The following is a 22,457-nucleotide window of genomic DNA, read 5'->3' on the forward strand; positions in this document are numbered from 1 at the left end:
GCAATCTGCAGCTTTACATTTCCAGATTCTTCCAACAGTCAAATAATTTCTTAGCAGTTGGTGTATTACATGATAAGTTCTCCAAATCTATTACCCAAGATAATACTTTTTAACTACGTGAGCCTTTAAATTTCCTTTTTGATTTAAACCAAAAAGGTTTAATTGAGATAAAATGAGCATAACATAAAATTTACCATCTTAACCATATTTTTGGATGATGTAGCATTTATTGATGTGGGAATATTTGCACAGTGTATTCTTCTTTTTTTATTGTGGCAAAACCCCACATAACATAAAATTCACCCTCCCAACAATTTCCAAGTATACGGTATAACATTATCAACCACAGGCATTGTTGCACAACAGATTTCTAGAACACCTCCGTCCTGCATACTGAAACTCTATATCCGTCACATGATACCCCTCCACCGTCCTCTTCCTCAGCCCCTGGCAACCACGATTTTGCTTTCTGTTCTATGAGTTTGACTTTAAACACCTCATATAAATGGAATCGTGCAGTGCTTGTCTTTTTGTGACTTATTTCACTTAGTGTAGTATCCTTAACTTTCATCCATGTTGTAGCATGTGATAAGATTTCCTTCTTTTTTAAGGCTGAGTAATATTCCATTATGTGTATACCACATTTTGTTTATCCATTCATCCATGGATGGACATTTATGTTGCTTTCACCTCTTGACTATTGTGAATGATCCTTCAATAAACAGGATGGTGCAAATATCTCTTCACGATCCTATTTTCAATTGTTTTGGATATATTCCCAGAAGTGGGATTGCAGGATCATGTAGTAGGTGTATTTTTAATTTTTTTGAGGACCCTCCATACTGTTTTCCACAGCACTGTACCATTTTACGTTCCCATCAACTCTGCACAAGGGTTCTGATTTCGCCACATCTTTGCCCCGTCTTAACCATTGTAAGTGTGTAGTTCGGTAGTGTTAAGTATATTCATGTCATTGTGCAACCAGTCTCCAGAACTTTTTCATTTTGCAAATGGCCTAGACCATTCGGGTTGCTTTGTACTGTTTGCAATGAAAGAGTCCTAATTGATATACCCCCAGTAAAGTGCACCCTAGTTCTCTAGTGCATCAACATGACAGAACATTCTAGGTTTGTATCAGTGGGTAGACTTGGGGAGGACAGGAGAAAGCAGTGCCCTAAGATTTCTGGGATGGGGTGATAATGCTCCTGAGAGGTTGGAGAAGACACTAGGAGGTTCTCTGTGGGAGGAGAGTGATAGCCCAGAGCGCTCAGATGTGTGCGATGGGTCACACACCTAGGCCTCCGCCCCCTCGCTGTCACGGAGAACTGTTGTTTTCGCCTAATGAAAACAAATGTTTGTTCTCTTAGCCGAATGGCTCCAAACTTAGCATCTTCTGGGGCACTTGTTCAAAACTGGGGAGGTTGTTCCTCAGAATGGGGGATTCTTCAGGAGGCTATGCCTCGAGTCCAGCTAAACAATTCCCACGATGAGAGGTTGAAACAACCATTTGCCTCTGGGACAGGAACTGCTGGCATTGCACGGACGTCACAGGCCAGGACAAGGGCTGCTTTTCAAGAGCGCTGCTCATATTCCCATTGCATTTTCTTGTCTTTTCCTTGTAGGAGGGCTACTGAAGATCACGTCGCAAGCTGGATGCGTGTCATAAAAGAGCTCTTCCCTGATGGGAGAGGTAGTGGGGGAGCAAGTGCTTGGCTTGGTGATTTCAGAAGTCCTGATTTGCCAAAGTGAAAAATAGCCTTGTAACAATAAAGGAAAAAAATTGCTTGAAATTCCAAAGGGAGTCATGATTTTGCCATGGTCCCAAAGGAAAATCAGGGTCCGTGTGTGATAGTTCCTCTCATTCCTGCTGCCTCTTGAGAGACAATTGCTCATTTGTAATTTATCAGCTAATTATACAAGGGCAAAGGAGTATGAATCACTTCATTTAGATGATAGCAATTAGCCAGGGCTCGTTGGAGTTCCTTCTGTCGGGGTTCTGAGTGTGTTTAGACAACGCAGGTGCTGAGGCCAGGACATCTCTGGGGAGGAGGTAGTCCCTCTCGCCCTGCCCCTGCTCAGCTAGCAAGTGGGTTCCCGTCCCAGCTCCTCCCCGACCTCCTCTGACTACACCACCTTCTCATGTGTCTGCTCTTCGTCTCTTACAGGCTTTAGAAACCTGGGGAATCACCTTCCCTCTCTGGACCCCAACCGTAAAGTGGAGTCATTTGCTCTCCCTGCTTGTATGCAGGAGGTTGGCTGCATGGCTGGAAACTGTAGACCATGAGCTTGCAACCATAGCTGTTAGGTTTGCTCCTGACCCCCAGAGGCCTGGGGAGGTGCCTGGGCTTAGAACCCAACGCCTCCACTGCTCTAAGCTCAGTGCGCAGATGCGCGGCCTGTGTGCACATGGATGCCGGCTCCAGGATGCTCTTTGCACCATGACATTTATTAGCAAAGGGCAGTGGACAACGGCAGTGTCCAAGAATATGGGAAAAGCTAAATAAAATATGCTGTATTCAAATGATGGAATACTACCAAGCAGTTTCAAGGACTGACCGAGATCGCCATATGTCAACAAGGATAGTGGCAAATCACTAAATAATATATAAGTAGGATCTCATTTATGCCAAGAAGTTAATATAGAACGTTATACTTTTTTTTGTGGAAAAGTATATTTATGTGTATCATCTATTTATATTTGTATTCTGGTAAAAGATAAAGCATGTCCAGAAGAACACATCAAATTAATAGCTTAAAAGCATTGGAACCTCACGGGTAGAGTCTCTCTGACCACCTTCTCTCCAAACCCACCTCCTTGACCGCTTCTCTGGAGGCAGCAGACAGATTCGGGGGGATGACGGAGGACACTGAAGCTTTCCCTGAATGTTCACCTTTTTAAAAATCGCTTTTTAGGCAATGACAAACACCCGATGCCCAAGCAGCTTCAGGCGTCCTGCTCTGGACCTCGGGGCCCCTGCCAGCCCACGGCCCTTGCCTCAGCCCTCCGCCCCCGCGCTCTGCTCCTCTCTTGATACGAAGACAGTTTTTAATAAAGTTGCTGCATGTGGAAGAGGATTATGCGTTCATCTGACTTCCGCTATTGGAAGTCCCGGGGGAAGGACAGCCTTGTTTGACTCAACTCATAACACTACTAATCCAGCCATAACCCGCTGACGGCTTGAAAGGAGAGAGGAGGACCCATCACAGCCCATGTCCGAGGGGCAAACCCTCCCTCTCACGCGCCAGTGGGCGAGACTCTTGGGGCGCTGGCTCCTCTGTCACTCGGAAGGCCGCTCTGAGAAGCAGAGGCCCAGCACAGAGCTGACTTAGAGGAGCTCATACCGGAGCCCTCGCCTCTTCCCTCTCTTGCACCACACCTTCCACCCCCGGTAACGGGCCCAGAGAGGTTGTGTAAGTTGTCCAAGATCACAAAGCTCAAAAGCAGGAACCTGGACTAACTCAGCTGTCCTGATTTTACGTCCAGGGGTCCATCCGTTGTAAAAACAGTTTTAAATGTGCGTTTATGGGTTTACACATAATCATTCTATTTCTGGAGATTTACTCCAAGAAGTAATTTTAAATATGGAAAAAGCTATGTCCCTAATATGTTCATCACGGTATAATTTATAATGTGAAATCCGGACTCAGGCTAAATGTATGCCATTAGGGAAACAGGCTCTAACAAGAACCCACTGCTCAATGGCTTACTATGCCATGACTAAAAATGTTTCAAAATACTTGAATCACATAGATAATACTCATAATATGCTGAGCAAAAAATGGCAGGATGAAAATGGTACATATAAATTTGATTATAATTTTATGAAAAATACATGTATGGGCAAAAAGACTGGGAGAACCAGTAGACTGCCCTGTGAGCGCTCATCCTCCACACTGAGTGGCACGTGGTTGAGCCTGCGGTACGCCGTGGGAGCAGCTCACCGTATGTAGTTCTCTCTTTTTGTTTTTATTCCCGCCAAATATTTTATAATGTGCTAATACTGTTTTTTAATCAATAAACTTTAATTTTGAAAAAGTGGTTTCGCCTATGTCTTCGGTCAGGTTCCCTGTGAAACAGACTCTGAGAGAGAAATTTGCAGGTAGAAGCTTGCTGAGAAGAGCCCGCAGGCTTGACATTCGCGAAGGACGAGGGCTGCGAGCCGCCAAGGGAGGCTGGCGGCAAGGCAGTCACAGCGAAGTTCTCAGCCGCTCCCTCGGGAGCTCTGCAGCTGGGATGGCCTTCAGGATGTCCTGAACGGAGAGATAGGGACCAGCCTCTGTTCCCTCACGAGGACAGGAATTTGTGGGGGCTGTCCCGGGGGAGGGCATAACCTTGGGAAAAGCAGCTTAAGTCAGCTGAGGGCAGTTCCTGGAGAGGGACTCCGCTCTGAGCTGTCAGTCGCCTACGCTCCCGGCAGCTGAGGGCAGGAGTGCCTTGGTCTCGAAAGAGGGAATTGGGGAGCGCATCACGGCATCTACGAAACCTGTGAAAATGTACAGGTGCCTGGCAGCAAAGCTGTAGGTTAGGGCAAGCTGAGAAGGACTTGTTTTACAGATGGGGAAACTGAGTCATAAAGCACCTATGTGACTTTTTCCAGGTCACAAAGCCAGAGAACGTGTTTCTTTAAGAATTATGTTAGCAAGGCCAGGACAAGAAGCCAGGCCCCCTGACTCCCGGACTCTCCACTGCACCACCCTGCCTGTGGCACAGCCCTGAGAAGTCGGCCCAAAGGGCTGAGGAGGGCCTGGGGAAGATGGGCTGTACCCTGGGGGTCTGAGGCAAAGAGCAGGGCTTCCTCCGGGTGGGAGGAAGGTCTCTGCTGGCCTCTGCCAAGCCAGCTGGAAGGAATCAGGGAATGGAGCCCATCACTTCCCAGGATGCAGAAAGCACAAGTTTGGGTTCTCCCAGCTCCAGGCTCCGAGAGCAGGCTGCCCACTGTCCCTGCAGGAGGTTCCCCAAGAAACTGGAGGCCCAGCAGGGGAGGTCAGTGGGCAGCTTGATCCTTCATTTACTGTCAACTGTTTCATGCAGCACTGGGGACACCGCAGCGAATGAGGCAGACACTGAGGTCCCTGCTGCAGGGGCCGCACTTTGTAGGGCATCCTATAAAGGCAGCGAATCGACGGCCTCAGTCCAGGCTTGGGGCCAGACAGCCTCGCTTTGAATCCTGGCTCCCTCCCTCAGGAGCTGTGAGAACTGGGTACGTTTTCCTGCCTGCCTCCTTCTCCTCGCCTGTAAACATGGGCTGATGAGTCAGTATCCACCTACATCCTTTCCAGTCTGCATTCACGTGCATGGCCTCATTCAGTCCTTAAAACGTTCCTGCCAGGTGGCCAGTCAGAAACGTCCCCCAAGTGGGGGCACTTGTGGTGATGAGACCTATGATGGCCCTATCCCAACCCTCGGCGCTGCTGGGTCCCCATGGAGCCCAGGCATCTGCCGCTCCCTGCCTCTTAGATCCCCAGCAGAGCTGCTCAGGCCCCGCTAGGCCCCGTAGTGCAGCAGCTCCCATAGACGGCCTCACGTGCCCATGCACACAACCTCTGGCTGCCCCTTGTCGCTGGAGGCTTCACACCACAGGTGAAGCCAGCCTCAGCAGGGTTGGGGGGTCGCCTGGCCAGGCATACCCCCATCCCCATCCCGGGAAGATGCTTAAGACTTACCGTTCCCTGACTCCAATAAATGTTGCCCAGACTCTCCAGAGGTGTTAATTGCTGCTACTGTGTGGTCAAATTATTATTCTTCCTCAAAATTTTTCAATAAATTCTAAATATAAATGTAACACATACATATGATAAAAATTTAGATGGCATAAGAAGGTCAATCATGAAAACTGTACACCTCTTGGCTAGAGATCTCACCAAGATGGCGGCATAAGCAGACTCTGAACTCATCTCCTCCCATGAACACAATGAGGTTACAACTATTTTTGGAAAAATTACACTGGATAGAAAACTGAAAAATGGATAAAAAAGAATCCCGACAACAAGGGACAGTCCTGACTAAGGTGGGAGAGGCAGAAATTCCTTCTGGAGAGAAAAAAAGCCACCTTCAGGAACAGCGGAGTTTCTCAGCTGGCCAGGTGGGAGCCACCCTAAGGTACGCAGCCCTCCCTGGAGGAGTGAGGTCTGGAGCGGGACCCATACTGCTATAAGCATCCTTCAGACTCAGCACAACTGAGACGAGGGTCTTACTATCTGGCTTCGCTCGCTGGCTATTAACTGCAGCGAGGATACCCCCAGAAAAGCTATCTGATGAAAGCCAAAAAGACCTGGGACTTAAAGGGCCCATGCACAAACTCATCTGTCTCAGCAACCTAAAATCACCAGAGAGAAGGCTGACTGTCCTTTGGTGAAAAGAGACTCACCTGGTGGGCTCTGGGGGCATCTCGGTGAGAGGAGGGACCTCTGTGGAGAGTGAGACATTGATGGTAGCCATTGTTGTGACCTAGTCCAGGCGTGATGACACAGAACCTGGTAGATGCCATTGAAATTCTTCCCATGGTCTGTTAGCCCAGGGATCTGCCACGCCTACACAGTGCAGATTTAATTCAGTTTAGCCAGGGCAGGCGGCCCACCCTAGGGACCAGCCCCACCCAACATCAAGCCCTCAGGCTACTTGTCCACCTGCATTGACTGGATGCCTTGATCCTCTACAGGCAGGCGAGAGTGTCTGCCTCTGTGGGGCAGGGCCTGTGTGAGGACCAGGTGAACTGTGGGGGCCATTGGTGGAGAGGTGGGGGCCTCTGCAGTGGGGCTTTGGGGTATGCTCCAGGGGTTTGGGAAGTGTGCATGGACAGGTGTTGTGTGTTGACAGGTGTGTGTGGTCCTGTGGGGGGGGTGTGGCTTATCAGTAGCAGAAGACCTGTGCTTCACAAATACCCATAAAAAGGATCAGCCACAGCTTCCAAAGCCTGAAACAATTGAGTTCTCCCATGTCTAGGGCCAGCCCCACTCAGCTGCACTCCTGAGAGAACTGACAACAGCTTGTAGGCCTGAGGCCTATGGCAACTGTAAACCCCTGAGCCTAGCAACCAGCTACACTGGGTACCTACCCAATTAACAGGAAAACTTCAATAGGAGTGTGCTCTTAGACCTTGTAGCCAAAGGTGCTGAGGCTCCCCAAACCGGATTTCCAAACAGCTAGCCAGGGAAGGAAAGGCTGGACTCCCTGGGTACCCGCAGTGGGAGCAACTCTGCCACAGCAGAAGGACACAACTAGCCCACAAAGGGGTCACTTCTGGTTCTTATGGACTAGTGATGAGATGGAAGCACACTGCTGGGCCTCAAAAGGCATCTCTTACATAAGGCCACTTCTCCAAGATCAGGAGACATAACCAACTCACCTAATACATAGATACAAGCACTGAGAAAGAGGCATAATGAGGAAACAAAGGAATACACTCCAAGCAAGGGAACAGGACAAAACCCCAGAAAAAGGAATAAATGAAACAGAAATAAGTGACCGACCTGACAAAGAGTTCAAACAAAAACTCATAAGGATGCTCACAGATATTGAGAAAAGACTGGATGAACAAAGTGAGCTTATCAACAAATAACTGGAAAAATAAAAAAGAACCAATCAGAAATGAAGAATACAATACTGGAAATGAAAAATTCACTAGAGGGACTCAATAGCAGAGTAGAGGATACTGAAGAAAAGATCAGTGAGCTAGACGAAAGACTAGAGGAAATCACCCAAGCTGAACAGAAAAAAGAATTAGACAGAATGAGAACTGTCTAAGGGAACTCTGGGACAATATCCAGCACACTAACATTCATATTATAGGTGTTCCAGAAGGGGAAGAGAGAGACAAAGGGGCAGAAAGTTTATTTGAAGAAATAATAGCTGAAACTTTTCCTAAGCTAAGGAAGGAAACAGACATCCAAGTACAGGAAGAACAGAGAGCTCCAAACAAAATAAGCCCAAAGAGGTCCACTGCAAGACACATTATAATTAAAATGTCCAAAATTAAAGAAAAAGAGGGAATCCTAAAAGTAGCAAGAGAAAGGCAACAAGTGACATACAAAGGAAAGCCCATAAGGCTATCAGAGGACTTCTTAGTTGAAACCCTACAGGCAAGAAGAGAATGGCATGACATATTTAAAGTGCTAAAAGGAAAAAATCTATAGCCACGAATAGTCTATCCATCACGGTTGTCATTCAGAATGGAAGGCGAGATAAAGAGCTTCCCACACAAGCAAAAATTAAAGGAGTTTATCACCAAGAAACCAGTTCTACAAGAAATGCTGAAAGGACTTATTTAAGTGGGAAAGCGATGACCACAAATAGGGATTAAAAAATTATCAAAAAAAAACCAGGCAATAAAATCACTGGGAAAGGCAAAAATATAGTAAAGGTAGCAGATCAACCACCTGTGAAGATAATATGAAGGTTAAAAGACAAAAGTACTAAAATTACCTATTTCAGTGATAAGAGGGTAATGAATGGACACACACAAAACAAGAAATTAGATATGATTTCAAAAACATAAAATGTGGCAGGAGGGGAGAGAAAAAGTAGAGCTTTTAGAAAGAGGTCAAGCTAAAGAGTCTATCAACTCAATATAGACCGTTATATACATAGAATATTATATAGGATCCTCATGGTAATTACAAATCAGAAACCTATAATAAGACAAAAGAAATCAAACATATTTCTAAAGAAAGCCATCAAACCACAAGGGAAGAGAAACAAGAGAAAAAGAAAGGAACAAAGAAGAACTACTAAAACATTCAGAAAAAAAGTAACAAAATGGCAATAAATACATATTTATCAATAGCTACTTTAAATGCCAATGGACTAAATGCTCCAATCAAAAGGCATAGGGTGGCCAATTGGATAAAAAAACAGGACCCTTATATATGCTGCATACAGGAGACACACTTCAGACCTAAAGACACTCACAAACTGAAAGTAAAAGGATGGAAAAAGATATTCCATGCAAATGGCAAAGAAAAGAAAGCTGGGGTAGCAATACTTATATCAGACAAAATAGACTTTAAAACAAAAACTGTAACAAGAGACAAAGAAGGGCACTACATAATGATAAAGGGAACAATCCAACAAGAAGATATAACACTTGTAAATATCTACGCACCCAACATTGGAGCACCTAAATATATAAAGCAATTATTAACAGACATAAAAGGAGAATAGACAGTAGCACAATAATAGTGGGGAACTTTAACACTCCACTTACACCAATGGATAGATCATCCAAAGAGAAGATCAATAAGGAAACACTGACCTTAAATGACACATTTGACCAGATGGACTTAGTGGATATATAGAACATTCCATCCAAAAGCTACAGAATATACATTTTTTTCAAATTCCACATGGAACATTCTCCAGGACTGATCACATATTAGGCCACAAAACAAGTCTAAATAAATTTAAGAAGATTGAAATAATACCATGCATCTTTTCTGACCACAAAGGTATGAAACTAGAAATCAACTACAGGAAGAAAACCAGAAAAGCCACAAAAATGTGGAGATTAAACAAAATAGTACTGAACAATGGTTGGGTCAATGAAGAAATCAAAGGAGAAATCAAAAAATTCCTGGAGACAAATGAAAATGAAAACATGACATGCCAAAATCTATGGGATACAGCAAAAGTGGTTCTATGAGGGAAGTTTACAGCAATTCAGGTCTACCTCAACAAGGAAGAAAAAACCCAAATAAACAATCTAACAGTGCATCTAAAGGTACTGGAAAAAGAAGAACAAAACCCAAAATCTGCAGAAGGAAGGAAATAATAAAAATCAGAGCAGAAATAAATGAAGTAGAGACTAAAAAAAAAAAATAGAAAAATAAATGAAATGAAGAGCTGGTTCTTTGAAAAGATAAACCAAATTGACAAACTCTTAGCTAGACTCACCAAGAAAAAAAGAGAGAAGGCTCAAATAAATAAAATCAGAAATGAAGGAGGAGAAATTACAACGGACACCTCGGAAATACAAAAGATAATAAGAGAATACTATGAAAAGCTATACGCCAACAAATTGGAAAATCTAGAAGAAATGGATAAATTCTTAGAAACATACAACTTTCCGAAACTGGACCAAGAAGAAGTAGAAAATTTGAATAGACAGATCACCAGTAAGGAGATGGAAACAGCAATCAAAAACCTCCCAAAAAATAAAAGTCCAGGACTAGATGGATTCCCTGGTGAATTCTACCAAACATTCAAAGAAGACTTAATAGCTATCCTTCTCAAACTCTTCCAAAAAATTGAAGAGGAGGGAAGGCTTCCTAACTCATTCTACAAAGCCAACATTATCCTGATACCAAAACCAGATAAGGACAACACAAAACAAGAAAACTACAGGCCAATATCACTGATGGACATCAATGCAAAAATCCTCAACAAAAATGCTAGCAAATCGAATACAACAGTACATTAAAAAGATCAAACATCATGATCAAGTGGGTTTCATTCCAGGGATGCAGGGATGGTTCAACATCCACAAATCTATCAACATAATACACCACATTAACAAGATGAAGAATAAAAATCACATGATCATCTCAATAGATGCAGAGAAAGAATTTGACAAGACACAGCATCCATTTATGATAAAAACTCTCAATAAAATGGGTATAGAAGGAAAGTACCTCAACATAATAAAGGCCATATATGACAAACCCACAGCAAATATCATTCTCAATGGAGAAAAACTGAAAGCTATCCCTCTAAGAACAGGAACCAGACAAGGATGCCCACTGTCACCACTCTTATTTAACATAGTATTGGAAGTCCCAGCTAGAGCAATCAGTCAAGAAAAAGAAATAAAAGGGATCCATATTGGAAAAGAAGAAGTGAAACTGTCACTCGTTGCAGACAACATGATTTTATATATAGAAAACCCTAAAAAATCCATTAAAAATTTTTTAGAAATAATAAATGAATAATAACAGTCAAGTTGCGGGATACAAAATCAACATACAAAAATCTGTTGCATTTCTATACACTCACAACGAAGTAGCAGAAAGAGAAATTAAGAATACAATCCCATTTACAATGGCAACAAAAAGAATAAAATACCTAGGAATAAACTTAACCAAAGAGGTGAAAGATCTGTACACTGAAAACTATAAAACATTGTTGAAAGAAATCGAAGAAGACACAAAGAAATGGAAAGATATTCCATGCTCTTGGATTGGAAGAATTAACATCGTTAAAATGTCCATACTTCCTAAAGCAATCTATAGATTCAATGCAATCCCTATCAAAGTTCCAACAACATTTTTCACAGAAATACAACAAAGAATCCTAAAATTTATATGGAACAATAAAAGACCCCGATTAGCCAAAGGAATCCTGAGAAAAAAAAAAACAAAGCTGGAGGTGTCACACTCCCTGATTTCAAATTATACTACAAAGCCATAGTAACCAAAACAGCATGCTACTGGCTCAAAAACAGACACATGGATCAATGGAACAGAATCGAGAGCCCAGAAACAAACCCACACATTTATGGACAGCTAATATTCGACAAGGGAGCCAAGAGCATACAATGGAGAAAGGAGAGTCTCTTCAATAAATGGTTTTGGGAAAACTGGACAGCCACATGCAAAGGAATGAAAGTAGACCATTACCTTGCACCATGCACAAAAATCAACTTAAAGTGGATTAAAGATTTGAATGTAAGACCTGAAACCATGAAACTTCTAGAAGAAAACATAGGCAGGACACTCTTTGACATAGGTCTTAGGAGCATATTTTCAAGTCCCATGTCTGACCGGACAAAGGAAACAAAAGAAAAAAGGAACAAATGGGACTACATCAAACTAAAAAGCTTCTGCACAGAAAAGGAAATCATCAACAAAATGAAAAGACAACCTAACAAGTGGGAGAAGATATTTGCAAGCCATATATCAGATAAGGGGTTAATATCCAAAATATACAAAGAACTCATATATCTCAACAACAAAAAACCCAACAATCCAATTAAAAAATAGGCAAAAGATCTGAACAGAGATTTCTTCAAAGAAGATATATGGATGACCAACAGGCATATGAAAAGATGCTCAACATCATTAGCTATCAGGGAAACGCAAATCAAAACTACAATGAGATATCACCTCACTCTGGTCAGAATGGCTATAATTAACAGGACAAGAAACAAGTGTTGGAGAGATGTGGAGAGAAGGGAATCCTGGTACACTGCTGGTGAGAGTGCAAACTGGTGCAGCCACTATAGAAAGCAGTATGGAGAATCCTCAGAAAATTAAGAATAGATCTACCATATAATCCAGCTATTCCACTGCTGGGTAATTATCTGAAGAACTTGAAAACACAAATGCATAAAGATACATGCACCTCTGTGTTCACTGCAGCATTATTCACAACAGCCAAGACTTGGAAGCAACCTAGGTGCCCATCAGGGAATGAATGTATAAAGAAGATGTGGTATATATACACAATGGAATACTACTCAGCCATAAGAAATGATGAAATCCGGCCATTCGTGACAACATGGATGGACCTTGAGGGTATTATGCTGAGTGAAATAAGTCAGAGAGAGAAAGTCAAATACCGTATGATCTCACTCATAAGTAGAAGATAAAAACAATGACAAACAAACACATAGCAATGGAGATTGGATTGGTGGTTACCACAGGGGAACGGGGGAGGAGGGAGGGCAAAAGGGGTGATTAGGTTCACATGTGAGGGGATGGACTATAATTAGTTTTTGGGTGGTGAACATGATGTAATCTACACAGAATTCCAAATATATTACAATGTACACCCAAAAGCTATATAATGTTATAATCCAATGTTACTGGGATAAAAAAACAAAAAACTGTACACTCTCTTCTCTCCCTTCTCTAACCACACAAGCCCACCCCTGCACAATCTGATTCCCGGGCAAAATTGTTTAAAATTTCCTTTGGTCTCTACCAGCCTACATATGTATGCGTTCTTAACACACATGCTTATGGGCTCATAACACAGGTACAGTTCCACATCGTGCCCTTTCACTTAACAATTTTTGGTGTAATCTACTTATTAGTACATATGAGCTATTTGATCTATTTTAATGGATGTACTATTAACTCTAATTCTTTTAAAGGCTGCTATTAATTTCTAATTCTCTTAAATTCTTCCATTTAATTCTAGTTTGTTTTTTTTTATTGAGTTAATGGTAGGTTACAATCTTGTGAAATTTCAGTTGTACATTAATGTTTGTCAGTCATGTTGTAGGTGCACCACTTCACCCTTTGTGCCCACCCCCGACCCCATCTTTCCCCTGGTATCCACTAAACTGTTCTTAGTCCATAATTTTAAATTCCTCATATGAGTACAGTCATACACAGATTATCCTTCTCTCGCTGGCTTATTTCACTTAACATAATTCCCTCAAGGTCCATCCATGTTATTGCAAATGGAATGATTTTGTTCTGTTTTACAGCTGAGTAGTATTCCATTGTATATATATACCACATCTTCTTTATCCATTCGTCTGTTGCTGGGCACTTAGGTTGCTTCCATGTCTTGGCTATTGTAAATAATGCTGCAATGAACATTGGGGTGCATAGGACTTTTGGGATTGCTGACTTCAAGCTCTTTGGATAAATACCCAGTAGTGGGATGGCTGGATCGTATGGTAGTTCTATTTTTAATTTTTTGAGGAATCTCCATACTGTTTTCCATAGTGGCTGCACCAGTTTGCATTCCCACCAGCAGTGTATGAGGGTTCCTTTTTCTCCGCAACCTCTCCAACATTTGTTACTATTAGTTTTAGATATTTTTGTCATTCTGACGGGTGTAAGGTGATATCGTAGTGTAGTTTTGATCTGCATTTCCCTGATGATCAGCGATGATGAGCATCTTTTCATGTGCCTATTGGCCATCAGTATATCTTCTTTGGAGAAATGTCTGTTCATGTCACCTGCCCATTTTTTGATTGGGTTGTTTGATGTTTTGTTGTTGAGTTGCGAGAGTTCTTTATATATTATGGATATTAAGCCTTTGTCAGATATATGATTTGCAAATATTTTTTCCCAGTTAGTGGGGTTTTTTTTTGTTTCAATCCTGTTTTCATTTGCCTTGAAGAAGCTCTTTAGTCTGATGAAGTCCCATTTGTTTATTCTTTCCCTTCTCTGAGAAGGCATGGTGTCCACAAAGATCCTTTTAATACTGATGTCAAAGAGTGTACTGCCTACGCTTTCTTCCAGAAGCCTTATGGTTTCAGGTCTCACCTTTAGGTCTTTGATCCATTTTGAGTTTATTTTGGTGAATGGTGAAAAAGAATGGTCAATTTTCATTCTTTTACATGTGGCTTTCCAGTTTTCCCAGGACCATTTGTTGAAAAGACTTTCTTTTCTCCATTGTATGCCCTCAGCTCCTTTGTCAAAGATAAGCTGTCCATAGATGTGTGGTTTTATTTCTGGGCTTTCAATTCTGTTCCATTGATCTGTGCACCTGTTTTTGTACCAGTATCATGCTGTTTTGATTACTGTAGCTTTGTAGTATGTTTTGAAGTCAGGGACTGTGATGCCTCCCGTTTTGTTCTTTTTTCTCAGGATTGCTTTAGAAATTCGGGGTCTTTTGTTGCCCCATATGAATTTTAGGATTCTTTGTTCTAATTCTGTAAAGAATGTCCTTGGGATTCTGATTGGGATGGCCTTGAATCTGTAGATTGCTTTAGGTAATTCTAGTTTTTTTTTTTTTCAATGTTTCCACCATGCTAACTACATAGCTCTTGATGGCCGTCCCAGCTCTTTGCTGCACACACGATCCTGTGATGAACATTTTTGAACATGTATCATGTAACATAACCTTAGGGTAAATTCCTAGAGATAATCTTATTTTAACATTCCACATGGGGATTTTTTAAAGTAAATTTCCTTTATCACATGCTTCTACGATTATGCTCAAGATGAGGAAGTATTTTGTTGGAGATGATGAAAACGTTCCTGTTGGCTGATCCTGTGGCATGGTGGTTGAAGTTCTGCACACTCCACTTCAGCAGTCCGGGTTCATGGGTTTGGATCCCAGGTGTGGACCTACACCAGTCGTCAGCCATGCTGTGGCAGTGTCCCACATAGAAAATAGAGAAAGATTAGCACAGATGTTAGCTCAGGGTGAATCTTCCTCACCAAAAAAAAAAAAAGTCCCTGTTGAGGTGCACCATGAGTTTTGATCATACCTGTGTTGTGAGGAAATGTTGGTTGGGCATTATCCCCATATTGCAGTGGGGGGTTAGAAGCAGAGACGGTGTGGTCAATCCAAAGAGTTGCCCATTTTTACGTACAAGTCGTCTCTACTCCTTCACCCTAGACTTGGAAGAGTGTAAGTGCTGGTGGTGGGGTGATTACAAACCCGTCCTGTGTCTTGTATTCAAGTTGCGAATTGGCCTTTGCGCCCCTTGCTGCTGCCGTCTGGCAGTAAGATGTGACCTGGACACACTTTTCCTAGTTCTCTGGGAGACAGGTCACTCAGCAGCAGCAGGCCATCTCTTCTCACACAGGGTTGCGTGGTATGTGTGAGACTCCATGGCAGGGGGCGCGGCACATGTTAACAGTGATAGGTAACATTCATTGAGTACTTACTATGGATGGACACTGTGTTAAGTGTGGTGGGAATCAACTCATTTAATTCTTAGAACAAACCTATAGCGTAGGTACCATTATTATCCACATATTGCATAGGAGGGCACTGTGGTAGTTATTGGAGCCATATAGCAGATATTTTTTCCTAAGTATATGATGAGTTTGCATTTCCCTGCCCACTCTGAAATTAGGTACAGCCATGTGAGCAACTTTGATTAAAAAAAATGTGAGCATAAGTGTCGTGCATCTCTTCCAGGTGGAAGCCGTAAGAGCCAGCGTGGGATTGGTTCCTTTCCTGTTGTCACAGAGACTGGAATGCTCCGTATGTCGGGTACTCAGTCAATTGGGTCCCAAAGTGAGGATGATGTGTAGCAGAACCACCAGATAGCCCGTGATGGGCGTGGAGCGTGAGTGCAAAATAAGCTTTTTTGTTTTTAATCGCTGTGATTCTGAGATTATTTGTTATCATAGTATAACCTCCCATATCCTGATTGACACAGGAACTGAAATCAGAGAGACTGCGTTAGTGTCTCACGGTCACACAGCTAATAATCGGAAGAACCAGGATGTGAGCCCAGATACTCCTGCACTGGAGTTTGCCTGCCCGTCCCACTCTGGTGTTTGGCATACCTACTTAATGGTCCCAAGTTGGAACTTAAGGGGCAGAATCAAAAACTCTTTCTCAAATTCTGAGTGTCTTCGGAATGAGGGCTGACATTCTGAGGGCTCCAGAATGTCAGGCTGCCAGGGACTTCATCACCTGGGCTTTTCAATTTGAAAGTGACAGGGACCGAACTCAAACTGGCATATATATATATATATATATCCATACGTCTAATTAGTCTATAGGTAGAATTGCTTGAGAACCAGGGGCTCAGACACTCTCAAGACCCTGTCTCCCCATCACCTCACTCTGCTTTCACCTGTGTTGGCTCCAATCTTGGGCAGACTCCTGCCATAGGGGAGCAAAAATCCCATCCTCACTGAGTGCCCCAGTGGGGATGCATTTTCGTTCTCGCATGGAGGCTTTAAGGGTGGGATGAAATGATGTGTGTGAGTGTGACTGTGAAGGAAATGGAAGCAGAAGCATCAGTGTCCGGCTGGTCAGTGTCAGCTGATGGGAGTTTAAATGCTCCCCCTTTCACTGGAGAGGGCAGAATTAATGACACTGAGGGGAGGCCCCGCTGCAGAGATCAGAGCTGAGGTTCCAGCACACAAAACCCAAAGGGATTATTACATTCCAGCCAGAGAGGCAGGGTCCAGCACCCGTGGAGCACGGCTACAACAGGAGGCATAGCAGTGGTGGCACGGCAGCAGCCGTGAATTCGAGCCATGGCTCCTGGTTATGGCAAGCCCCAGCTGGGGGACTCCTCAGCTTGACTGGTGATCCGTCCCCAAGGGGGAGCCTCCAGTGGGCATGTCTGTATGACATGACCCTAACTGGTCTCAGGAGTGGGACATGTGAACAAGCTGAGCCAGTCAGGTTCTCTCTCCTGGGAATATGACACTTGGACAGAGACCAAGAAGCTTGGGCATAATCATTCTTCCATCTGTAAAATTTCGTTGAGCACCCACTAAATGCCTGATATTGTTCTAGGTACTGGGGATTTCAATTGTTCTATGTCAACGTAGGTGTACAACGTAGATTTACAAGCACACAAATAAATATAAAGCTAAGTTCAGATGATAACTACCATAAAAGAAATAAAACAGAGAAATGTGACAAAGAATGACTAGGTAATCAGGGAAGGCTTCTCTGAGAAGGGTCGTTGAAGCTAAATCTCGATGAGAACTTATGCATGGAAGAGAATTCCCAGATACATTGAGATATCTGGACAGATACTGAGATACTGGACAGAAGATACACTGAGGTGGAAAAACTTGGCATCCTGTAAGGTCAGTAGGAAGGCCAGTGTGGCTGGAGGATGGTGAGCAGGGTCAGAGTGATCTGAAATGAGTCTGGAGTTGGGTCATGCGAGGCCTTGATGGCCATGGCAAAGGGCTTGGCTTTTCCTACATGCTCTAGACAGTTGTAGCTGTCTTTTTTTTTTTTTTTGAATAAGATTAGCCCTGAGTTAACTACTGTCAATCCTCCTCTTTTTGCTGAGGAAGACTGGCCCTGAGCTCACATCCATGCCCTTCTTCCTCTACTACCACATGACTTTTGCCAAGCAGTGCCGTGGCCGCACTTGGGATCTGAACCAGTGAACCCCGGGCTGCCAAGAAACGGAATGTGAGAACATAACCGCTGCGCCACCGGGCCGGCCCCTGTAGTTGAGTCTTGATCTGGCCAGAGTCCCATGGAGAAGGGCTCTCACCGCTGCTGAGACTCCTGGAACTGTCCAGGGTCCTGTCCTCTCAGAGGGTCGGCTTCTCACCAACACCTGGCAGGGTGAACCAGGCCCTTCCTCTCTCAACATCCTCTGTCAGACTATGTTCATTTAGGAAAAACGTCAGCCAAGGGTGGCTTCTGCAGGAGCCAGCCTATCCTTCCTTCTGCTGGAATGCACAAGGGTATCTTTGGTCCCCTTCCCTAAATCCAGAGCCCGGGATGGATGGGAATTCTTATGCAGGTGATCTATTGAGGGCGTGTGCTCAGAAGGAGCTTGTGATGGAGGAACGAGGGAAGGGCAGGGCAGGGGAGGAAGCAAAGATGTGGTTTCAGCTGACACCTAGCCTCAGCCAGATCCCTCAGAAGCTCCCTGAGCATGAATGGCCCCATAGAGTTCATCGTCTTGAGGCAAGGTGACCAGGCTTTAGTACCCCTGTGCCGTGCCAGTCACTGCCTGAAGGCCCCAGGCTACTCTGGGCAAGGCAGTTCCCATCAGCCAAGGGCAGGTCTCTGGAGAAGGGTGGCAGCTGTGAGCTCTTAGCAGCCCCAAAGTGCAGTGTACATTGTTTGTAACTGGTCCAGTGATGGGGATGTGGGTGGGGCACCAACAGCAGCCGTGTTTCCTTGGAGGGAAGCTTGAAGCTGAGCCAAAGATGCAGGTAAATATGGAAGAGATGCTCCAGGCCCTGGCTGCAGAGGCCAGTCGACTCCTGGACTCTATCTGTTGGTTAGCTGTGGGCGATACTGGGCCATCTGCCCTGGTAAGGACTGAAATGATGAAAGTGGACTGTCTGAAGGTGCCCATCCTGGGCCCTGACTTGTGCTAAAAGGCTCTGAAAACAACTTCATCTATGCTGTTGGCCAGCCTGCTAGAGAGTGAGGATTACTCTCCCTATTTTACAGATAGGGTAATGGAAGCTCAGAAAGGTTATGTGACTGGCTTCAGGTCACACAGCTAGTTAGTTGATGGGAGAACCAGAACTTGGATTTCACTCGCTGTGTCTACAGGAGTGGGTCTGGGGAAAGGTGGGAAGGATGAGTAGCTTCATTCGGTGAGATTCTTTGGGGCCAGCCTCGTGTTGAGGCCTCTCCATCCCACCTGGAAAGTATTCCAGGCTGTGGTTTCACTTACCTTGTTCTTATTTATTTTCCTCTCGGGCTGAGGCACCTAAATTACGTTTCTCTCTAGCTCCCACCGATGCCACATTCCTCTTTTCAGCCCGTTGTTCGTCCCCCTCCCTCCCCCAAGTGACTGCAGAGCCCACTTTAGCAGGCAAGGTGAGTGACAACAGCTGCGCAGAGCTCTGGCGCACGGCTCGTTTCTCAGCTGTGACTGTAAAGGCCCTTGCATGGGAGACGTGGGCTGGTGGGCAGCGGGGGTGGCTCAGAGTTTTCTGTTAATTTACCAAATCCGCGTATTTTTCCATATCTTTATAAAGCATGGGATATCCTTTACTTCCTTCAGAAATTGACTCACCTTTAGAACCCAAAGACATTTATTTTATAAAGAAACTTTATGACCACAGCCATAAACAGAAAACACCACTCGCTTACCATACTACATAACTTTAAAAATGATTTCACTGCCTAACAACTAAAGCCATTTCGTGGATCAGCTGTGGTGGATATACACGTTTGGCATTTTAGGACACACCGGCACAGCTGGAAGAGCACAGGATTGGATGTCAGGAAACTGTTTCCTGGTTCAAGCTCTTCTAGCAACATAGCAAAAACACTGACAAGAATAAGAGTAATAGTCAACATTTATCAAACATATATTATGAATCAGGCACTGTGTTAAATACCTTCTACAAATAATTTCACTTGGTCCTCACATTCTTAGTTCGGGGTCCCAAGAAGTGGATCCTGAGACGAGGATTCATGTGCAAGTGATATTTTAAGGAACTGCTCTCAGGAGAGGCAGTAAGGGGGTGGCAAACTCCGGGGTATAATTTCGTTTTAAGGAGCTAGTGTGGAAAGGATTATAGGCCAGGAATATTCTTTATGTTCTTCGGGTTATGGTAAGATGGCGTCTCCATTGGTCAGGCATCTTTTGATTGTGTCACAGACCCAAGTCAATATGACTTAATCCAACGGAATTTATTGCCTCAGTTTAAAAATTCCAAGAGTAGCACCAGGCAAGGCTGTATCCAGGTGTCAAACATCCTCCTCAAAGTTCTGTTTTCATCTCTGATCTCAGCTGTTGTTAATGTTGGATTATCCCATGGTGCAGGCTCTCCCCACATGGTGGATCCAGGCTTACGTCATGCTAGATTATAACCACAGTGGAAGGAGAGAACCTGTTTCTCAGATGTCCTTCAAAAGCCCCAGGGAAGGCTCTCATTGGCCCAGAGAAGTCACATGACTATCCCTGAAGCAAGCACTCTGGCCAGGAGACGTGCTCTGATTGGCTAGATTTGGCCACATGCTTATCCCTGGATGCTGAGGAGTGAGGAGGAGGCAGGCTCTCTTAAACCCCACGCACTGAGATTGGGGGATGGAGACGTACATAACGGGCAGGCCGGCAGAAAACAAAAGTCCAGCTCCACCTGTCTACGCGCCAGGTTTGCTCGCAGGTCGGGGGGAAGTGCAGAGGACAGCAACGGAACCGCACACTTTTAAATGTGCTGACGACGTTCTGTGAGGGGTTCCCACTGGCAGGCCGGAATGCAATCAACTTGCTGCTTTTGCCAACCCCAGCACCTGTCATATTTCATCTTCTTTTAAATAACTTCAAGGATATGAAAGTCATAAAAGCAAACCCAGGCGGGGTCAGAAGTCACCGGCTCCTCTGTGTGGAGGGCTGTCACTTTTTGGCTCTTTACTCTGCCGCACATTTGCGTGGCCCCAGTAGTGCTGAGCACAACCTCAGTAAATATTCAAATGAGCCTCGTGGGCTGAGCGGAAATAAATCACAGCTGCTTGCCCGCCCCCAGGATGTACTCAAAGTAAAAAAGTGTGCTGGAGATTACCTTCTTCGTAATTGTTATATATTTCTTTGACCTCACAGCAGCTAAAGTTGGCTTTCAAAGGAAAAAATGTTGTTGCTGAGCAGCAGAGAAACATTTTAATGAACACCACAGGGTTTACTGATCACTGTTAATGAGTGAAGAAGTAGTGTCCTGCAGGAACCTTCTGTCGGCCTTTAGAAAGCAGCCCTGGATGATGGAGGGGCGGAGGGTGATGGAGCTGCGCACGTGTCTGCCGGCCTCGAAAACAAATACATCATGTCTTTAGCGCCGTCTGTAATGGACACTTCAGGAGACGGCCGAAACTCGTCTGCAACTCTGTTTGTGCCCTCCCCAATCAATAGCGGCAGTTAAACTGAGATTTACTGATTTTTATAAAGAGTTGCAGCAGCAATATTCAAAGAAACGAAACTCTACAGAAGCACTTCAATCTCTCCGGGGCTCTTCACCCGCCATTGTGCTTTGGAGGATGCTTGGTGAGAAAGGCCTGTTCTTGCCAGTACACATTGTGTGTGAGTGCGTGCGCATGTGCGTGTGTGCATATGCCTCTCCTTGGTACCCACACGTAAACAGGCCCACAGTCTGCACCAGGGCTGGGGAAGAAGGTCACCGACCCACACGGACTCACTCCTGAAATCAATTGGAAGCCCAAGGAAGTAAAAAGCAATTTACTGTGGCCAGTTTATTTGCTTCTAGAAATGGGAACGTTCTTCTTGTTAGCTTATTAAAATTAAGAGCAGGGAAAAGAACAGTCTATTAACTACACATAATAAATGACACAAAATAAGCTTCAGTTTTATTTTAGAACTGAAGGGAATGAGGGTGACAGAGACAGATAGGGAAAGATGCACATAGAGATGCTCTTAAGATAAGCAAAGGATCACAGAGACGGGTGTGGAAGTAGCAACCCGACGATTCACTGAACACCTGTGAAGGGCAAAGGGTTTTACGTTGATCACCTGATTAGTGTGTCCTATAATCCCGGGGGCAGGCACTGTTCACATCCCCTTCATACAGATCAGGACAGTGAGGTTTGGGAAGGTTAAGACACCTACTCAACACCACGTTGTTAATAAGTGGAAGGGCTGTGATCTGACCCCAACCAGCTCAGCTCCAAGGCCTTTGCTCTGTACCATGTCTAGACCGCTTGGTTGTTTCAAATATTGCTGTCCAAGAGACTGTGTGTGTGTGCATGATAATTAAAAAATACATGAATGTCTTTGTTTTGAATGGGTAATGTATTCACATGGCACAACAAGCAAAACGGCATAACAAGATTACAATGAGACATGTATGCCTCGTTCCCGAGCACACCTGTGCCAATGGTGCCAGCCTGCCTCTGCAGCTCTACCACCGCCCCTCCCTACAGCCTCTGGTGAGCCTGCCGCCCCCGGCCCCTCTTTGCCACGCTCTGCCCTGCTCCTAGAGGCCTTCCGGCTCTCCTCTGCCCGCAAGGATGCTTCGTTCCATCACACCGGACCCCTCGGTGGGAGGGAAGGCTGGTCGCCTCTCATGCTTCTCTGGCCAGGACAGAGCTCCTGGGGGATGAGCATGTCTTTAAGGCCTTTATAATACTGGTTAATCTG

The sequence above is a fragment of the Equus quagga genome, chromosome 13 (genome assembly GCF_021613505.1).
Source record: "Equus quagga isolate Etosha38 chromosome 13, UCLA_HA_Equagga_1.0, whole genome shotgun sequence".
NCBI classification, from domain to species: domain Eukaryota; kingdom Metazoa; phylum Chordata; class Mammalia; order Perissodactyla; family Equidae; genus Equus; species Equus quagga.